Below are 10,235 nucleotides of genomic sequence, written 5' to 3' on the forward strand. Positions count from 1 at the left end.
AAAATTTGGACCACAGAGATATTTGGTGAAACCATTGAAAGCACATTGTGGCAAGTTTTCAAGATAGTTTGAAAATAAAATCCGTCACATTTCATCATGACTTATCCAAGTTTTCTGCAGTTCCATTACTGCAGGTGTCTAGATTGCCATCTGGTCCACATTTATTGACTTGAAAAAAAGCTCTTTGCTCTCCCCAGTCACTGTCTACTTTGAGTTTTCCACCACCTGACTTCTACTTAACATCGTAACTATCATAGGTGTGCGCAGCACATTTCATTAGGGGGTTCAGCCAGGGATTTTTTTTAAGGTAAACATTGATTAAATATACAGTAATAAAGGACTTTTTTTCATTCTTCAAACAAACAAAATAAATGAAAACTGAAGTAAACTGTATTTTTTTAATTAACAAGTAATCTGTACTTTAAAAATACACATTTTAAAATGGAGACTCTGAATACTATTTTTTTGCTGTAGTGATAACCAGGCATATATAAAGATACAGTCAATTTTCACCATCTTTAAATTTAATCAGATAATGACCTAATCCAAACTTACTAAAACAGATTCACATTTAAAACAGATTCTATCACATTAACAACGAGTGTCATCTTAAGTTCCAGCACCATACAGAGAATACACCATACATAAAATGCCCTAATAATGATTTTAAAAGATTGCCCTGTGTGCTGCTGAGCAAAGAATTTGGAATGAGGTCCAGGAGAGAGACTTCTGGGGTGAATATAGTGAGGACGAGGGGTGGCTGCGAGCCTAGCGTAAGAGAGGGCTGGTTGGCAAGATTTGGAGAACTTGGGGGAGTGTAGGAGATCTGGAAGTAGGGACATCTCTGGAAGGCCGCGAAGGGGCTATTGGCAGAAGACAGGAGATGAAGGAGAAAAGAGAGGATGGGAAACCGTCACAAGGGCACATCAGTCTTCTTTACTGATCAATTGTAAGCCGCTCCGGGAGCCTTTTAGGCTGAGGTGCGGGATAAAAATACTCTAAATAAAAATACTCTAAATAAAATAAGGGCAGAAGAAGAGGATTGGCGTAGGGGGAGCCCTGGGGAAAGAAGAGAGAGAAATGCCCCTATGTGTGGGGGTAGAAGAGGGAGAGAGGGTGCAGACAGGAGAGGTATGAGTGTCCCGGAGGGGAGAGGAAACAGAGGTAATGTTTAGCCTTGAGGAGAAGCCTGAGGGGAGACATGATAACATTCCTCAAATACTTGAAAGATTGACACACACAGGAGGGCCAGGATCTCTTCTCGATCATCCCAGAGTGCAGGACACGGAATAATGGGCTCAAGTTACAGGAAGTCAGATTCCGGCTGGACATCAGGAAAAACTTCCTGACTGTTAGAGTATGACAATAGAACCAGTTACCTAGGAAGGTTGTGGGCTCTCCCACACTAGAGGCATTCAAGAAGCAGCTAGACAACCACCTGTCAAAGATGCTTTAAGCTGGATTCTTGCATTGAGCGGGGGGTTGGACTTGATGGCCTTATAGACCTCTTCCAACTCTATGATTCTATGATTCTATGAAAACAGTAGTGTAGATCCTGCTTGAGACACCTGGGCCCTGTACACCTAGGAAACCCAATGCATGTTGTTCAGTATCTAAATTATAGCCAGCTCTTGCCAGGGCTGGCCCAAGACATTTTGCTGCCCAAAGTGGAATAGCAAATGACATGACCCCCCACCCCACCCCCAAACTCACAGTGCAAAGCCAGTAAAGTCATTTTGGCACTTGAGGCCAGTGGACAACAGCTTATTAGGCCATAATAAAGTTGTGAGTCTTCCAGATCTCACGGGATACTTTATGGCTTTTGAACACAAAAGAAGAAGAGGACTATACCACAACCTGGCCTTGTGGGTCATGTAACCAGCAAGTACAGTCCAGAAAGGAAATCCAGACACAAGCAATTCAAGCCAAACCACACCACATACCCACATACTGTATTATTTTGCCCCAGTCCAAACATTGGTGCTCATATTTATTTATTTATTTAGAGTATTTTTATCCCGCACCTCAGCCAAAAGGCTCTCGGAGCGGCTTACAATGTATCAATAAAGAAGACAGTCCCTACCCTCAGGCTTACATTCTAAAAAAAGACGTGACACACAAGGAAAAGTGGATGGGGAGGGAAGAGGGAGAAAATAAAAAGAAATTAAGGAGACTGCTTAGGCTGGCGGGAAGGCCCTGCTCCGTCCTCTCCTCTCCGTCCTCTCCTCTCCCAATGGAGGGGCAAACCAACAGCTCCTTCTTCCCCACAAGCTTGGAAGAAGCAACAAGAAGTAACAAGTAAAGCACTCCACTGAACATGTCAACAGCCAGTCTACCCACTCCTCCCCTTGCCAGGAGTCACACTGCCTATAATGGCAAAGTATCGTAATTGCCTGGGCATCTCTCTCTGCATAATCAAGTAGTAGCTTACAATGGTGTTAAGCAATTTTAGAAACCATATGTAATAGTCTTATAGACCCCTTTATGTCTTAAAATGCGTTGCTTCAGTTCAAATGGCAGATATATCTTCCACACTGACAGCTGCTACATTCCTGATACTAGACCAATAGTATATATATGATTCAACACATGTGAGGAGTTTCACATTTTAAACTCATTTAAGGTGCAAGCCTGTGCATATTTAGAATGAAAAGAAGTCCTACAATTCTCAGCATACCCCAGCCAGCCATGCCAGCTAGGGGATCCTAGGAGTTGAAGGACTTTTTTCTGTCTAAACATGCATAAAATTGTGCCTTTAACTTATCATGTCACACTAACAGGAATACAGGAATAAAATAGGATTTCCTTCTTCAGTGGGACACACTTACTTAGGAGTAAGTACCATTTTGTTATAGGAAAGGATAATATATTTTTAATTAAAATTTAAAAATAACTATCACCTGGTACAGAGTTTTCCTATGGAAGACTTGGCTGGTTCACTGTTGTAATTATTAGATTGGGACTGAAGTAGAGGGGCACTAATTTTGCTGTACTTATTGTCTTTAAATATGGTTAAATATCCCAGTGTGGGATGTACTTAATATGGTTAAATATCCCACAGTTACCTTGCTATTCTATTTCTACAATTCTTTTTCTCCTGTCATTTCTTCATCCTCTCTTCATTTTCAGGCTGCATCCGGTGAACATTTACCTCAAAGTAAGTTTGATTGATCTCAGTGGGGCTTACTTCTGAGTAGACATACATAGGATTGTGCTGCAGCTCTGTTTTTATGGTGACACAAGATGCACACATCCAATGTTTACCAAAAGAATGGCTTGAAAAAAGGGGGATGGACACCCTAAAATAAGCAAGGGCAGATAGGAATTGTTTTAGCATGTATTCTGAAAAAGGTGCTGCTGAATGAACCCTCCTTAGCCAGGAGGTCCTGGGGGGGGGCATTGCAGTTCTCCCCCCTTCCCCCTTTCTTTTCTCTTGCTGGAGACCAGACAATAAGCAAAATATGACTGTTAGTTGACTGTCAAACTAAAGAACATAATATGCAAACTACTTTAACAGTATGCCATTCAAAAGTTGCAGCTCTCCAAATCGTAGTTCCCACATGATTTTATTGGGGTAGATATGAGAGCCAGTAATGTAGTTGTCATTAGAGTGTTGGACTGGGACTCAGCAGACCTTAGCTAGATCTACACTTGAGCTTTTTAGCAGCATTGAACTGCATTAATAACTGTTGGGGCACATTACACATCTGTATACTGCTTTTCTAGCATTTGTTCCTGCTCTTTATTCTGTATTATCTAAAATGCCACAACATTGTGTGCGCTACAAGGTATAAATGCGCAAGAAAGATATAGAGTCACCATGGTGGGATCCTATCGATATGACACAAGGTGTACATCTGGCCCTGGGTTCTATTGACCACTTGGCTAGGCAAGTCAATGACTTGCAGCCTAAACTTCCTCACAGGGCCGTTGTAAGGATAAAATGGATAGGAGGAGGATCATATACAACTCCTTGTAGGAAAGGCAAGATATATATGTAATAAACAAGTCTTTGGATTTTCATTTTGGATCCACCCATCCACAATAGCTTATCTGTAGTTCCATGCAATTGCTAAACATTCTTTTCATGGTTGCTCAGAAGTGTTTAGAATTATGTTTAGAATTGCAGGATTTATTCCCAAGTGTTTAGAACTGCAGCCTCAGAATCATGTTTGCAACATGTATTCACAGGCCAGATTATACACTTGAAGGCTGCAGTCCTATGCATGCTTACTTGTATCACCAATGGAGCTTAATTCCGAGATTTGGCATGCATTGCATGTAATTTGAGTGGCTGTAAACAACAAGTTAGCACCATCTGCTGTCTTGTTCTTTCCCGATTTCTTCAGCACTTTATTCAAAGAGCAAACTTTAGATGAGTCAAGCCTGTTTTGCTTAGGCAGAAGCTATTTATTTATTTCCTATTTGGACACCCCCCCCTCCAAAAAAACCCCAAAAAACTGTTTTGCAACGGCTTTCAAACTGTCCTTTTTAACAAGTCCTGCCTTTCTGTGGTACCAAGTATGTTGCATCTGTGCCTAAAATCATGATGATTGAGTTGCACATTTCCGTTTTTTACTTTAGAATTATGCAAAGCAAGCCTGGGTGCAGTATTATCATTACTTGTATCCCATCTCTTCCTCTTCCATTCAGCACAGAGTGAATGGGGATTACTCACTTTATGCTCACAACAACCTTGTGAGGAAAGTTAAACTGATGCTTCTGACCAAAGCTGACTCAGGGCGTTGCTAGACCTACCGGGTGTTCCGTCGTTGAGGAGCGGTGAAAGCGGCTTTTCCCGTTCAGCCGTGACGCCTCATGCTCCACACCTGCCTTCAATTTGTGGCGGAAGTTTGCGCCGGTTGTGCTGCTGCCGCCGCGAGAACGGTTGCGCAGCCACACCGGCCTGATTGCCGCGCCTTTTTTTTTCGCTCGCTGCACGGTTTGCGCACGTCCGAAAGACCGCAAACTTGCGCAGCCGTCAGCGATGCCGCCGCCGGCCCTGGCGGCGGCAGCGGCGGCAGTGCCAGTGCCAGCTGAAGTGCTGCTGGTGCTGTTGAGGGTCAACATTGATGCGCTCACTTCCTGATGGGGGTCGTGGCGGGTGTCATATGACCCGAGGTCAATCGTCTGCATGGCCACTCTGTGCCTACATCTCCCATCATGCCTCTGAGGTGTCGGCGGCGATGACCGCCTCTGTGCCCTGTGCCCCATCCCAAGGAGCCAACCCACATCTGGCCGTAGCCATGGCAGCAGCCCACAAACAGCTCTGCCCTCTGCCAGCCTGGTACCCACACTAACAGGCAGCGTACAGCACCGCCATTATGCGGCCACGGTAGCTGCCCACCGCAAGGAGTCACCAGCCACTTTTCCGGTCCTCCGGTCCTGCGCAAACTGTCACTGGGGAAATAAAAAAAAAAAGCCGCTCCGCCGCGCTGCCCCAGCTGGTGGACTGCGCGCAAATGGCGGAGGCGGCTTGACCGAAGCCGCTGACCACTCCCCCTTAGCACGCCTTTTCCTGACCAGTGCCGACCGCAGTGACCTCACATCCTCCCACACGTACTCCGAATTACCGCAGGACAGCAGGAAAAGGCGCCCTAAAACTCACTTTTTTAAAGTCGGGAGAAAGAGGCTTCACCGCGGGATAACGGCGGATCCTCGTGAACGTCATCTGGAAGCCTCGACGTGACTGCGGAAGGTAACGCGCGCTAGAGCCTCGTCTAGTAACGCCCTCAGTGAACTTTATGGCTAAGGAGGGATTTGAACCCTGATCTCCCCTGCCCAAATCCAACACTTTAATCTCTTCTACACAACAGCTGTTGGAATTTGAGATCAGAGATTGAACTAGCTGTAATTGTGAGAGCAGCAATCTGTGCATAAAGGAGTACAGTCGGGGAAGGAAATCCGTGCGAGGGATTTGGTCCTGAGGAGAAACGGCTTAGGAGAACATATAAATGTACGTCGTAGTTTTAGGGAAACGGAGGCAGCAGGTGAGGGTGAGGCACGTCAGGGGCGTTTCAAAGGGTCGGAAAGTGCATTCCTATGGATGTTTACTCAGAAGTGGGGCAGGATCTACACTACTGCTTTAAAACACTTTATAACAGTAGTGACAACTGTTGGGGCCCAGACACACTCCATATGCAGTTTTCAAAGTGTCATATCCTGCTTGTTGTAGATCTGAGTTCAGCAGGGCTCTCCCCTACACAAGCGTGCATAGGGTAGCCTTAATAAGGAAAAGTGTAAGCCTCGGGCGGAGGGCGCTTTTATCTCCCGCCTTTCCGCTTGCGGGGGGGGTCTCGGCACACAGCCGACAGGAGGAGCTGCCGGCGGAGGGCCAAAGGCCAGCCGGTCCCCTTTGCCGCTCGCTGTGCGGCCGAGCGCGACGCTGCCGTCCCTTGCTAGTACCTGAGGCCGCCGTGTCTCCCCAGAAGCCTGAGGCGCAGCCGATACGCACAGAGCTCGGCTGAGGGCTGCACGGCTCACTGCTCCAACGGCGGCGGCAGCTGCTGCTGCTTCCCGCCCCCAAGAGCCGCGGGGCAGTAACGGCTGCCCGGAGGCCCAGCAGCGCGGCGCAGCTCATGGTGTCTCCTCGTCAGGCGTGGCCTGGGCGGGCTTCTCCAAGGGAAGTTGCGCCGAGGAGGAAGAGGCGCCGACAGTAACTGACTGGAAACACTCGCCCAGCCTCTCGCTGGTTGTGGCTAATGTAGCCGCCTCCTCATTGCTAATAGTTCCTCAACTTTTGCGACTGGAAGTTTCGTGTTTTTTTCATGGCGGACTGCAGAAGGCGTTCATCCCTCCCCTGGGGCAGGAGGACTTACGTGCTTTTATCATATGGAGTCTCTCCCTGAAGTTGCTCGGCAGGGATGGGGCAAACATGGCGGCGGCAGCGTATTAGGGGGTTCAGCTGAACCCCCTGAACCCCCTGTCTGCACGCCAATGGTAACTATTTCTTTGCCTCCAGCTCCCCACAGAACCAAGGAGCCAAATGGGATCTCCTTAGGAGGAGGTGGCACTTGGGAACAATTTTGTCCACTGCTCAGGTTATCTCCATATGCCACAGAGCAGCCAGGTGTTCAATATGAGCACTTGCAAAACTAATAAGAAATTTTCTGAGGGCTCTCAGGAATCCATTTGAACCCATCAACTTTCAGGGGCAGATAATTCTAATTGGTCCTTCACCTCTACAGAAGAAGAATTTGCAGCAAGCTTCCTTTGAAAAAAGAGTCAAAGTCCCAAGATCACAACTTTAATGCCCAGATAAAAATACCAAATCCAAAATGTGACCAGAAGCATGTTGAGAGAGCCCTGTAGTTTTCATGGCCATGAAGTCCTGAGCTGCCCCCAACAAGGGAGCCAAAGCACAAAGGAAGCACAAAGGATCTGCCAAGATCAACACCAATCCTGAGACTATCTCAGACTGTTAGGCAGCAGCGTGGTGGTACACTCACAGAATCCCCAGTCCCAATTGCCCATCTCCAGATACAAACACTTGTAATCGGACTGATAAGAGAGAAGTCTGGAGAAAGATATGGAATCCTTACAGATCACAACAACCCCACTTCCCCAACCACATAGCCTATATTGGTGCTGACCATGAGAAACCACACGGACACAGCTGAGATACACACCACACAGGTTGTCCACCCACATCTCATTAACGCAAGCCAAAGTAGACTTATTCCTCCATGTCAGAACCTAAGGATAGAGAAATTGGGATGATCATGCTTAGCTTAAGTGCACAGATGAGGACTTACTTTGACACCAGTTTGGGTCAGACTGTTTCACCCACTGGTTTGCTCAACTGCTTTGGGCAAAGGTGGAGGAGGGTGAGCCCCTCTCAGATTCCTCCTTGACAACCCGACCAGGGCGGGTCTGTCAAAGATATCTAAGTACCAAACTGCATTTTACCTACAAACACATGTAACCATAGTGAAATAGATTTTGGGGTGGGTGGGGGAGCTATTTGGGGGGAGACATGCCACAGGGAGAAGTTGCTTAATTATTTATTCACTATTTCTCTCTCTCTCACACACACACACACACACACCCCAAACCGCTTTTTAAAGTATCGTCTCTGACCCTTGGTAGGATTAAAAGATATGTCAGCAATTTGAAATAGGGAAACAGTGGGCAATGAGCAAAAGATGATTTGAGCACCCCTCTCGTGCTCTGTGCTATCAAGTGCCTCCTCCTGAAGTCACCTTTCAATCAAAAAAGGGTCACCAAGCTAAAGTTTTACATTTGCTTTTAAATTTGCCTTTGAACGCCATTGGCAAGGCAGTCACTTTAATGGTGGTAGACTCAGATCAGTCTGGTGTACAGATTCAAAATTAAAACTGTGAAAGAATGAAAATTATTGCTGTGTGAGGAACTCCGCTTAAGTCACTTAATTTGCATTCTAAACACAAATAGAGGTCTATTGTATAATGTTTCTGAAAGCTAAACCAAAGACTTTAGCTCCATCCAATGCACGTTTTCTCGGAAATGTCCCACTAGGTTCAGTGGAACTTACGGCTAAAGACGTGTGCATAGGATTGTAGCCTAAGGATTAACTGTTGGCCGCACAACTGAAAGATGGCGTCTCCAATTTATTTGGTCTTGTGATTGATTATTTCGTGTTAGTTTTCAGTTTTCAACAACCTTTCAAGTATCTGTTTTGCCTTTTTGATAGAGGAAATGTTTATGTCCTCCCAGCCACAATGTGCACCCCTGTGATTCTCCACTTTCTATCACAATGCGATGCACACAGAAGGTAAAGGACACTGGAATCCTTTCTGCCCTAAACCAGTCTGTAAATCTTCAGAAAAGCAAAGTTCATGAGTGCATTTTCAAGGGGCACAATCTGTTTGTGCTTAAAAGAAAGCTGCTGCCCCCCCCTCCCAACTCACATTTGTGTGTCTGGAATAACAATGCCAGAATGTTTATTCTTAAGGACTGTTGTCATGGCAATGCCATCAATAACATCATTTTCTGCACCCTCCTTTAAAACATAACATCAGAGTACTTAGGAAAGGACAATTATCTTTTATCACTCAACTAAAAAAAACAAAAAAAAAAACACCCCTTCATCCGTAGAAAATTATGTAGAAAGGAATAATAAAAGACTATTTCAAGAAGCACCCAGAAACCTATTATTCCCTTTCCATGAATAATTACATCTCTTCAAGAAGAAATCAGCCTGAGCTAAGGGCCCTTTGCAAGCTTTAGACAGTAAAACAAACATTTGACTATTCAAAGATTTCCCTTTCATGTACCTGTCCAAGAGGCGGAAAGACAAGGCAGTGGAGTGGGGAAAACAAGTAAAACTTCAGAGTGCTGGGAGGGAAGACAAAATCCAGAAGGAACATCTGCAGCAACTACAATTTTTAAAAATCCAGCACACTTCAAAATAAAACGCTCATATCAAAGCGAGGACACTAGTTGCTGAATCAATAAGGACTTTGAGCTAGCAGGAACACCACGCTTGTGCTGGAAAACTTCTGTCATTTAAATTAAATGGTATTTTAAACACTACTGCATGCAGCATCAATTAATGAATAACTAAAAAATTTTTTAAAAAAATCTTCAGCAGGAGATATGCTATTATACTAATAAATGAGCAAAAAGGTTTTTTAATTAACATTTTAAAAAGCAACACTGTAGTTTCAGTAACCGCTCAAAAACGGAGATGTTTTAGATTATCAATAATGAGGGTTAAAATGAAAAATATTCTTGCAGAGTCTTTCATGGGAGTTTATCTTTCAGATATTATGCACCAGGTATAAACACAAATGCATTATCCATAAGTAGATTTTAACCATCCTTCTGGCCACACAGTGAAGCTTGGTGTGAACAGGTAGTCAGTCAAGTTTATTGCTTTTGGCGAATGGCCTTTGCATAAAACAAACAACACAACAACAGTACAATCAGCAACAAATATGGAAAGACAAAGAATTTACAGAAGTTAAACATATGCATATGGACATAATTCACATAATACTGGATATACAAAATTTAAAAATATAAAATAGTATAAAATAGTGTGTCATTGGTGATGCATAAGTGATATGATGTAAATCAGATATGGTCAAATGCAATCATCTCCTTTACAATTGATGGCTATCTCTGCTATATATTTCTTTCTGATCTTTTTGGCAGCTGTGGCAAACAGAGCTACACGCCAAGTCACATATTTATCCATATCCACTAGGAGGTAAAAAATCACATCCAGTGGGCTCTGGGAAGGAGAATTTTCG

At 44.6% G+C, this 10,235-nt stretch overlaps 1 protein-coding gene across 1 annotated transcript in view; it reads right to left on the bottom strand.

The window, feature by feature from the left end:
- The window catches only part of SCUBE1 (signal peptide, CUB domain and EGF like domain containing 1), a 133,773-nt gene extending 124,466 nt beyond the window's left edge, over positions 1-9,307 (bottom strand). Inside the window, exon 1 of the mRNA XM_063134325.1 lies at positions 9,255-9,307. The gene's annotated coding sequence lies outside the window, so the exon portion shown is untranslated. The remainder of the gene's footprint in view (positions 1-9,254) is intronic.
- Positions 9,308-10,235: the final 928 nt, after the last annotated feature.

This window comes from Elgaria multicarinata, chromosome 9, assembly GCF_023053635.1.
Source record: "Elgaria multicarinata webbii isolate HBS135686 ecotype San Diego chromosome 9, rElgMul1.1.pri, whole genome shotgun sequence".
Classification (NCBI taxonomy): Eukaryota; Metazoa; Chordata; class Lepidosauria; order Squamata; family Anguidae; genus Elgaria; species Elgaria multicarinata.